A 9,554-nucleotide genomic window follows, 5' to 3' on the forward strand; every position below is an offset into this window, starting at 1 on the left:
GCAGGCCAGCTCCCAGGGGGGCTCAGGACCACCCAACTCTGAGTGCAGAGGCCACGGCCAGCTCCAGCCTTCCAGGATGCTGCCGCCTGAGGCTGGGCCCCTGCCCAGCTGACCCGGCTGCTTCCCTTTGGGGGTTGCAGGTACTGAGGGTTCTAGGGGGTGGGGGCTGAAGGTTGAGTGTGAGCTTCAGAAGTCGCCTGGTAAAAGAAGAAAGCTTCTGAGGGAGGATGAGGACAAGGATGGGACAAGGTGGGTGGTTTGGTGGCATGGCTGTGGGCAACAGGGCTCCTGGTCTCATGCTTGCCCCCTTCCCCTCATCGCTCTGCCACCACCCCCATCAGCACCGGTGCTTGGGGCCTGCCCTCTCCTGTCCACCCTGGGCTGCAGGCTTGGTGGAGCCACCTCCCAGCTTCTTCTATCTTCCCTCCCATAGGCCAGCGATCAAAGGCATCCATGGAGGCTCTGCTCTGTGCCACACATGAGCCACACTCCCCCAGGCCGCAGAGGAGCAAGGTGCACAAGCCTGAGTGAGGAATCCGCTGCCTTTTGAAGTCTCTGTGAGTTTCCTGCCCATGCCCAGTAGGAACTGGGGCAGGGGTCAGAATCATAATGGCAGGAAGGTGCCTCAGGGCCGAGGCCTTGAGCACTGCTCACTTACAGTTTCCCGGGGCTGAGTCCAGGGCCAAAGCTGGGCCCCTGGGAGGCAGGATAGCCCACCACGCAGGGCCTGCTGGGGCGAGGATGCCCACCACCACCAGCTGCACAGCAAGTGGCCAGAGGCTCTGAAGCGCGAAACCCTGCCCAAGAGGAATTTGAAGGAGACTCCACCCTCCACCGGAAGGCAGGAATGGAGCCGGACCTGACGCCCCCCACCGTCCCCAGATTGTGGTCCCCTGAGTAGGAGCAAAGCCTGCAACTCACTGTTCCTTGTCCCTCCACAAGGAAAGGTCTCCTGGGCTCCTCACCAGCAGAGAAGGGGCCAAGTGCAGTAGCTCATGCGTGTAATCCCAGCACTTTGGGAGGCCGAGGCGGGTGGACCACCTGAGGTCAGGAGTTCGAGACCAGCCTGGCAAACATGGCAAAACCCCGTCTCTACTAAAAATACAAAAATATGCCAGGCGTGGTAGCAGGTGTCTGTAATCCCAGCTACTCGGGAGGCTGAGGCAGGAGAATTGCTTGAACCTGGGAGGCAGAGGTTGCAGTGAGCCGAGATCGCGCCATTGCACTCCAGCCTGGGCAACAAGAGCGAAACTGCATCTCAAAAAAAGAAAAAAACCAGCAGTGAAGGGCCAGCCAGGCCGTGGCCACCACGTGCAGCCGCCTGTCCCAGGTATGTGGTCATCCCATGTGATGCTGATCCTCTGTATGTGGGGACAAGCCTCGCTGGCTGTGATTGAGCAGCTGACCTAAGAGCCTTCCCATCCTTCAGTTCTGTAGTTCTCTGCCCAGCTTAGCCCCTAGATGGGTGCAGGTGACTATGGGGTTAAGGAACAGTTGTACCCCTTGATTTTTTTTTTTGGGAAGGAGTCTCGCTCTTTCGCCCAGGCCGGAGTGCAGTGGCGCTATCTTGGCTCACTGCAAGCTCTGCCTCCTGGGTTCACGCCATTCTCCTGCATCAGCCTCCCGAGTAGCTGGGACTACAGGCGCCCGCCACCACGCCCGGCTATTTTTTTGTATTTTTGGTAGAGATGGGGTTTCACTGTGTTAGCCAGGATGGTCTTGATCTCCTGACCTTGTGATCCGCCCGCCTCGGCCTCCCAAAGTTCTGGGATTACAGGCGTGAGACACTGCGCCCGGTCTTGTTTGTCTTTTAGAGGTAGGGTCTCGTTCTTTTGCCCAGGCCTGAGGCTCAAGTGAGGTCGAGGACTCAAATGATCTTTTTTTTTTTTTGAGACTGAGTCTCACTCTGTCACCAGGCTGGAGTGCAATGGCACGATCTCAGCTCGCTGCAACCTCCGCCTCCCGGGTTCAAGCGATTCTCCTGCCTCAGCCTCCCGAGTAGCCGGGATTACAGGTGCCCACCACCACACCCAGCTAATTTTTGTATTTTTAGTAGAGACGGGATTTCACCATGTTGGCCAGGCTGGTCTCGAACTCCTGACCTCAGGTGATCCGCCCACCTCGGCCTCCTACAGTGCTGAGATGACAGGTGTGAGCCATGGCGCCCGGCCCAAGATGGTTTTAGATATGAGAAAACATCCTGATAGAAACTGAAACCCTTAGCCGGGCACGGTGGCTCACACCTGTCATCTCAGCACTGTGGGAGGCTGAGGTGGGCGGATCACCTGAGTTAAGGAGTTCGAGACCAGCTTGGCCAACATGGTGAAACCCCGTCTCTACTAAAAATACAAAAATTAGCCGGGCGTGGTGGCGCGCGCCTGTAATCCCGGCTACTCGGGAGGCTGAGGCAGAAGAATCGCTTGAACCCGGGAGGTGGAGGTTGCAGTGAGCTGAGATTGCACCACTGCACTCCAGCCTAGGCTATGACAGAGCAAGACTCTGTCTCAAAAAAAAAACTTGAGCCTGGGCAACATAGTGAGATCCCATATCTACCAAAAAATTAAAAATTGGCTGGGCATGGTGGTGAGAGCCTACAGTCCCACTTACTCGGGAGGCTGAGGCAGGAGGATCACTTGAGCCCAAGAGGTCTAGGCTGCAGTGAGCCTTGATTGTACCACCGGACTTCAGCCTGGGTAACAGAGCGAGACTCTGTCTCTAAATAAAATAAATACATGATTTTGGAGATTCCCCAGAGATTTGTCCTTTCACCTCCTGCCCTTGATTCTCAAAGGCTCTTACTGAGCCTCCTCAGTTTTCATGGCAACGTAGGTATTTGCATGGTGTCTTGTGGGCGGAGGATTACCTAGGTGCCGAGGCAAGAGACTGAAGGCAGAAACTGTTTCAGTATAATAAGGAAAATAGTTAGAATAAGAATAGTCATAATACAAATTAGATATAGAGATGACCATGGACAATTATCAATCATTATTATAAGCATTATTAATCATTAGCTTTTACCATTACTCTTTGTTGCATTACTAACAAAACGTAGGAATAACTGGCGGGTATAGGGTCGGGTGCTGAAGGGACATGGTGAGAAGTGACCTAGAAGGCAAGAGGTGAGCCCTCTGTCACGCCCGCATAAGGGCTGCTTGAGGGCTCCTTGGTCAAGCCCTAACGCCAGTGTCTGGGAAGTCACCCGTTGCTTAGTAGACTGCGAAAGGGAGTCTCCTTTCCTTGGAGGAGTCAAGGAACACTCTGCTCCACCAGCTTCTTGTGGAAGGCTGGATATTATCCAGGCCTGCCCGCAATCATCTGGAGGCCTAAACCCCTCCCTGTGGTGCTTCAATGTTCACGCTCCTTGTCCACTTTCATGCTCCTCCTGTACTCCTAGTTCCTCTTTGAAGTTTGTAGTAGATAGCGGTAGAAGAAACAGTGAAAGTCTTAAAGTCTTTGATCTTTCTTGTAAGTGCATACAAGAAAACGCTGACGTTTGCTGCCTTCTCTCTCTGCTTCGGCTACCTAAGAGGGAAGGGCCCCCTGTCCTATGATCATGTGACTTGCTTCACCTTGTCAATCACTTAGAAGATTCACCCTCCTTATCCTGCCCCCCTTGTCTTGTATGCAATAAATATCAGCGCGCCCAGCCATTCGGGGCCACTACCAGTCTCTGCGTCTTGATGGTAGTGGTCGCCTGGGCCCAGCTGTTTTCTCTTTATCTCTTTGTCTTGTGTCTTTATTTACTACAATCTCTCGTCTCTGCACATGGGGACAACACCCGCTTAGCCCCGTAGGGCTGGACCCTACAGTGTCTTAGTTCGTTTTGTGCTGCTATAATGCCACAGACTGGGTAATTGATAATAAACTGGGATTTATTGGTTCTGGAGATTTGGAGGTCCAAGAGGGAGGGGCCACATCTCATGAGGACCTTCCTGCTGCCACATAACATGCCAGGAGGCATTATGTGGCTGGACGGAAAGGGGCCAAACTCATCCTTTTATAAGGAATCAATTCCCGAAATAATGGCATTAATCCCTTCATGAGGGCGAAGCCCTCAAGACCTAATCCCCTCTTAAAGGTCCCACCTCTGGCCGGGTGTGGTGGTTCACGACTGTAATCCCAGCACTTTGGGAGGTGGAGGCGGGCGGATCACTAGGTCAGGAGTTCAAGACCAGCCTGACCAACATGGAGAAACCCCGTCTCTCTAAATATACAAAATTTGCCAGGCGTGGTGGCACATGCCTGTAATCCCAGCTATTTGGGAGGCTGAGGCGGGAGAATTGTTTGAACCTGGGAGGCAGAGGTTGTGACAAGCCAAGATCGCACCATTGCACTCCAGCCTGGGATGACAGAGTGAGATTCCATCTCAGAAAAAAATAAAAAGGTCCCACCTCCAATACTGCCACACTGGGGATCAGGTTTGCAATCCATGAACTCTGGGGGACACTTTCAAACCACAGCACATAGATTCAGTTAAGAGACTCTTCTCCTTTTACAGAAGACAATTGGATGAATTGGTTAGGTCACCAAGGCCTTGTCCAGGTTGTCATATGGAGAGCTCTGCTCTTTCACTGGGGATGACCAGCCGCTGCTGCGGACCTTGGGTTGCTGTTATGAAGGAGTGCCTGCAAATCCTCCTGAGGGTGCAGACCCCAGGCCTTGCAGGTGACCAGGAACATAGAAATTGACCCAAATTATAGGTATTGCGTTTCTTGCCTCTGCAAAGAAGCAAACAATACAGGTCCACTCTGATATTTCTTTCTTTTCTTTGAGACTGTTTCACTTTTGTCACCCAGGCTGGAGTCCAATGGTGTGATCTCAGATCACTGCAACCTCCGCCTCCTGGGTTCAAGCGATTCTTCTGCCTCAGCCTCCCGAGTAGCTGAAATTACAGGCGTCTGCCACCACCCCCAGCTAATTTTTGTTTTGTTTTGTTTTTTCGAGACGGAGTCTCACTCTGTCACTCAGGCTGGCACAGTGGTGCAATCTTGGCTCACTGCAACCTCCACCTTCCGGGTTCAAGTGATTCTCCTGTCTCAGCCACGAGTAGCTGGGACTACAGGCACGTGCTACCATGCCCACCTAATTTTTTTTTTTTTTTTTGTATTTTTAGTAGAGACGGGGTTTCACCATGTTAGCCAAGATGGTCTCGATCTCTGGACCTCGTGATCCGCCCGCCTCAGCCTCCCAAAGTGCTGGGATTACAGGCGTGAGCCACCACGCCCGGCAATTTTTGTATTTTTAGTAGAGACAGAGTTTCACCATGTTGATCAGGCTGGTTGCGAACTCCCGACCTCAAGTGATCCACCTGCCTCAGCCTCCCAAAGTGCTGGGATTACAGGTGTGAGCCACGGCACCCAGCCCCAATCTGATGTTTCTTATGAAAACTTCCAGCAAAGCAAACGTAAGGTGGCCTATATGGGATATTTGCACTGTTTCTGCACCTATGTAAAGAATTGGACCACACTTGCTGACACCAGCTTCATTTTACGGCCCAGTGTGATTTATTTTTTATTTTATTTAATTTTAATTTAATTTTATTTTATTTTATTTTATTTTGAGACAAGGTCTCACTTTTTTGCCCAGGCTGGAGTGCAATGGCTCAATCTCGGCTCACTGCAACCTCCACCTCCTGAGCTCAAGCAATTCTCCCGCCTCAGCCTCCCGAGTAGCTGGGATTACAGGCATGGGCCACCACGCCTGGCTAATTTTGTATTTTTAGTAGAGACAGGGTTTTTCCATGTTGGTTAGGCTGGTCTGCAACTCCCAACTTCAGGTGATCTGCCTGCCTCGGCCTCCCAAAGTGCTGGAATTACAGGCATGAGCCACTGTGGTCAGTTTTTTTTGTTTTGTTTTGTTTTTTTTGAGATAGAGTTTTGCTCTTTGCCCAGGCTGGAGTGCAGTGGCGAGATCTCGGTTCTCTGCAACCTCTGCCTCCCGGGTTCAAGTGATTCTCTTGCCTCAGCCTCCCAAGTAGCTGGAACTACAAGCATGCGCCACCATGCCCAGTTAATTTTGTATTTTTAGTAGAGACGGGGTTTCGCCATGTTGGCCAGGCTGGTCTTGAACTCCTGACCTCAGGACCTGCCTGGGCCTCCCAAAGTGTTGGCATTACAGGCCTGAGCCACCACACCCAGCTAAATTAATTAGTTAAATGAACCTTTGACACACTGTCCTCATTTCCTAGGGCTGCCAGAACAAATTACCACAAAGTTAGTGACTTAAAATTGATGAACAATTTTATTCTCAGTCACTTTGCAAGCCAGGGACCTCCAGCCGATGATGCCCCACCTGGTCCTCGCTGGGCCACAATACCTGCTGCAGAGACAGCTCGCCCACTCACCCCACCTGGGCCGAGTCTGGCTTGTGCACTGGTTCCCAAGTTCTTGTCCTGCACCCACAAGGAATGGGGATACACTGGCAATCGAAGAGTGAGGGTGGAGATTTTATTGAGTGATACAATAGGTGGGGGGTTTATTGAGTGATAAAACAGTTTTCAACAGAGAGGCGATGTGGGGGTGGTCCCCCTACTTAAAGGCAGGAAAGTCCCCTCAATGTGGCTGAGTCCAGGGCTTTTATGGGCTCAGTATTGGGGAGGGGCAGGTCATAGGTAGTATTAGAGAAGGCAACATTCAACTGGTTAAAAGCATTATTCAGGCTGGGTGTTGTGGCTCATGCCTGTAATCCCAACACTTTGGGAGGCTGAGGCAGGCAGATCATCATCTGAGATCAGGAGTTTGGGACCAGCCTGGGCAACATGGTGAAACCTTATCTCTACTAAAATACAAAAAATAGCTGGGTGTGGTGGCGTTCACGTTCGCCTGTAATCCCAGCTACTGGGGAGGTTGAGGCATGAGAATTGCTTGCACCAGGAGGTAGAGGTTGCAGTAAGCCAGGATCGTGCTACTGCACTCCAGCCTGGGTGACAGAGTGAGGCTCTCTCTCTCAAAATAATAATAATAATAATAATAATAATAATAATAATAATAATAATAATATAAACTAAAAGCATTATTCAGAAAGAACCCATCAGGAAAGGGCAGGCAAACAGGAACAGAAGTTCTCGCTCTGGGTCTCGAGTTTCATCCCAGACCAGCAGTTCTGTCTTTCAGGCTTCAGGCTGTCTTTTTGGCTTGGAGGTGTGGTTTCACCGGGGACCCGCCCTATCTGCCTATGCATTTGGCTGCCTCCTGTCGCTATCAACACGTCAGGGCTGAGTTCAGTGGCTCTTGCCTATAATCCCAGCGCTTTGGGAGGCGGAGGTGGGGAGGACTGCTTGAGACTAGGACTCAAGCAATCAACACTGTCTTGGGCTGGGCGCGGTGGCTCACGCCTGTCATCCCAGCCCTTTGGGAGGCCGAGGCGGGCGGATCACCTGAGGTCGGGAGTTTGAGACCAGCCTGACCAACATGGAGAAACCCTGTCTCTACTAAAAATACAAAATTAGCCGGGTGTGGTGGTGCATGCCTGTAATCTTAGCTACTTGAGAGACTGAGGCACGAGAATCACTTGAACCCGGGAGGCGGAGGTTGCGGTGAGCAGAGATCATGCCATTGCACTCCAGCCTGGGCAACAACAGTGAAACTCTGTCTCAAAAAAAAAAAAAAAAAACACTGTCTCTACAGAAAAATTTAAAAATTAGCTAGGTGTGGTGGTGCATGCCTATAGTCCCAGCTACTTGGGAAGCTGAGAAGGGAGGATCCCTTGATCCCAGGATGTCCAGGCTGCTGCAAGCCATGATCGCCTCACTGCACCCCAGTCTGGGCCACAGAGTGAGACCCTGTCTCTTAAAAAAATAAAAATAATAGTGCCAGGGGCTGGGCACGGTGGCTCACGCCTGCAATCCCAGCACTTTGGGAGGCTGAGCGGGCGGATCACGAGGTCAGGAGATCGAGACCATCCTGGCTAACACGGTGAAACTCTGTATTAAAAATACAAAAAAAAATTAGCCGGGTGTGCTGGCGGGCGCCTGTAGTCCCAGCTACATGGGAGGCTGAGGCAGGAAAATGACGTGAACCCAGGAGGCGGAGCCTGCAGTGAGCTGAGATCGTGCCAGGTACTCAGGAGACTGAGGCAGGAGAATCGCTTGAACTCGGGAGGAGAAGGTTGCAGTGAGCCAAGATTGCGCCATTGCACTCCAGCCTGGGCAACAGAGTGACACTCGGTCTCAAAATAATAATAATAATAATAATAAATTAAAAAATAACAGCCAGAAATTTATTATCTCACAGTTTTAGAAACCGGAAGTCTGAAATTGCAGTGCTGTGTATGTGTAAACAAAACAGACAAACAAAAACACTGGTCTGAAATCAAGGTGTCAACAGGGTTGGTTCTCTCTGAGGCTCTGAGGAAGAACCTGCCAGTTCTCTTTCCTGCTGTGGAGCTGCTGGCTCCGGGCGCCTCGGCTGTGATCCTCTCCCGTTTCTACCTCCACCTTCATGTGGCCTTTCCCTCTGTGTCCCAAATCTCCCTCTCTCTTCTCCTGTAAGGACACCGGTCATTGGATTCAGGGCCTGCCCTTACCCACAGTGACTTTGTCTAAAGACCCTTGGCTTAATTTCATCTGTAATGATCCCATTTCCAAATAAATTTGCATTCCCAGGCTCTAGGGGTTAGGACAGTGTCTTTTTTTTTTTTTGAGATAGTGTCTTGCTGTGTCACCAGGCTGGAGTGCAATGGCGTGATCTCGGCTCACTGCAACCTCTGCCTCCCGGGTTCAAGTAATTCTCCTGGATTCTCCTGCCTCAGCCTCCCAAGTAGCTGGGACTACAGGCGCCCGCCACCACACCCAGCTAATTTTTTGTATTTTAGTAGAGACAGGGTTTCTCCATGTTGGGCAAGACGGTCTTGATCTCCCGACCTCCTGATCCACCCGCTTCGGCCTCCCAAAGTGCTGGGATTACAGACGTGAGCCACCGTGCCTGGCCTGGACAGTGTTCTTTTGGGGGACAGTGCTCAGCCCAGGAGACATGAAATGAACACGTGCTCATTTTATAGCTATGTGAGAGCCACGCTTCTTAACACCTATTTAACCTTCTCTTTTTTCTTTTTCTTTCTTTCTTTTTTTTTTTTTTTTTTTTGAGACAGTCTCGTTCTGTCGTCCGGGCTAGAGTGCAATGGCTTGATCTTGGCTCACTGCAACCTCTGCCTCCCGGGTTCAAGCAATTCTCCTGCCTCAGCCTCCTGAGTAGCTGGGATTACAGGCACCCGCCACCACACCCAGCTAATTTTTGTATTTTTAGTAGGGATGGGGTTTCACCATGTTGCCCAGGCTGGTCTCAAACTGACCTCAGGTGATCCGCCCGCCTCGGCCTCCCAAAGTGCTGGGATGACAGGCGCGAAGCCACTGTGCCTAGCCCCTTCTTTCTTTAATGACAGTTCTGGAGACCAAACAGACTGGGAACACAGGGTTTTGGGAACGTGGGAGTTCTGGGGGGTGACGGACAGGCTTGAGAGCGGGCCCGCACTGAAGGGCTAGAGTGAGCTGCATTTCTGGGTCTTGGATGGGGCAGGGGCTGTGGGCACTTGGGACCTGGGGAAAGCTTTCACCACAT

This window comes from Pan troglodytes, chromosome 7 (genome assembly GCF_028858775.2).
Source record: "Pan troglodytes isolate AG18354 chromosome 7, NHGRI_mPanTro3-v2.0_pri, whole genome shotgun sequence".
Lineage (NCBI taxonomy): Eukaryota > Metazoa > Chordata > Mammalia > Primates > Hominidae > Pan > Pan troglodytes.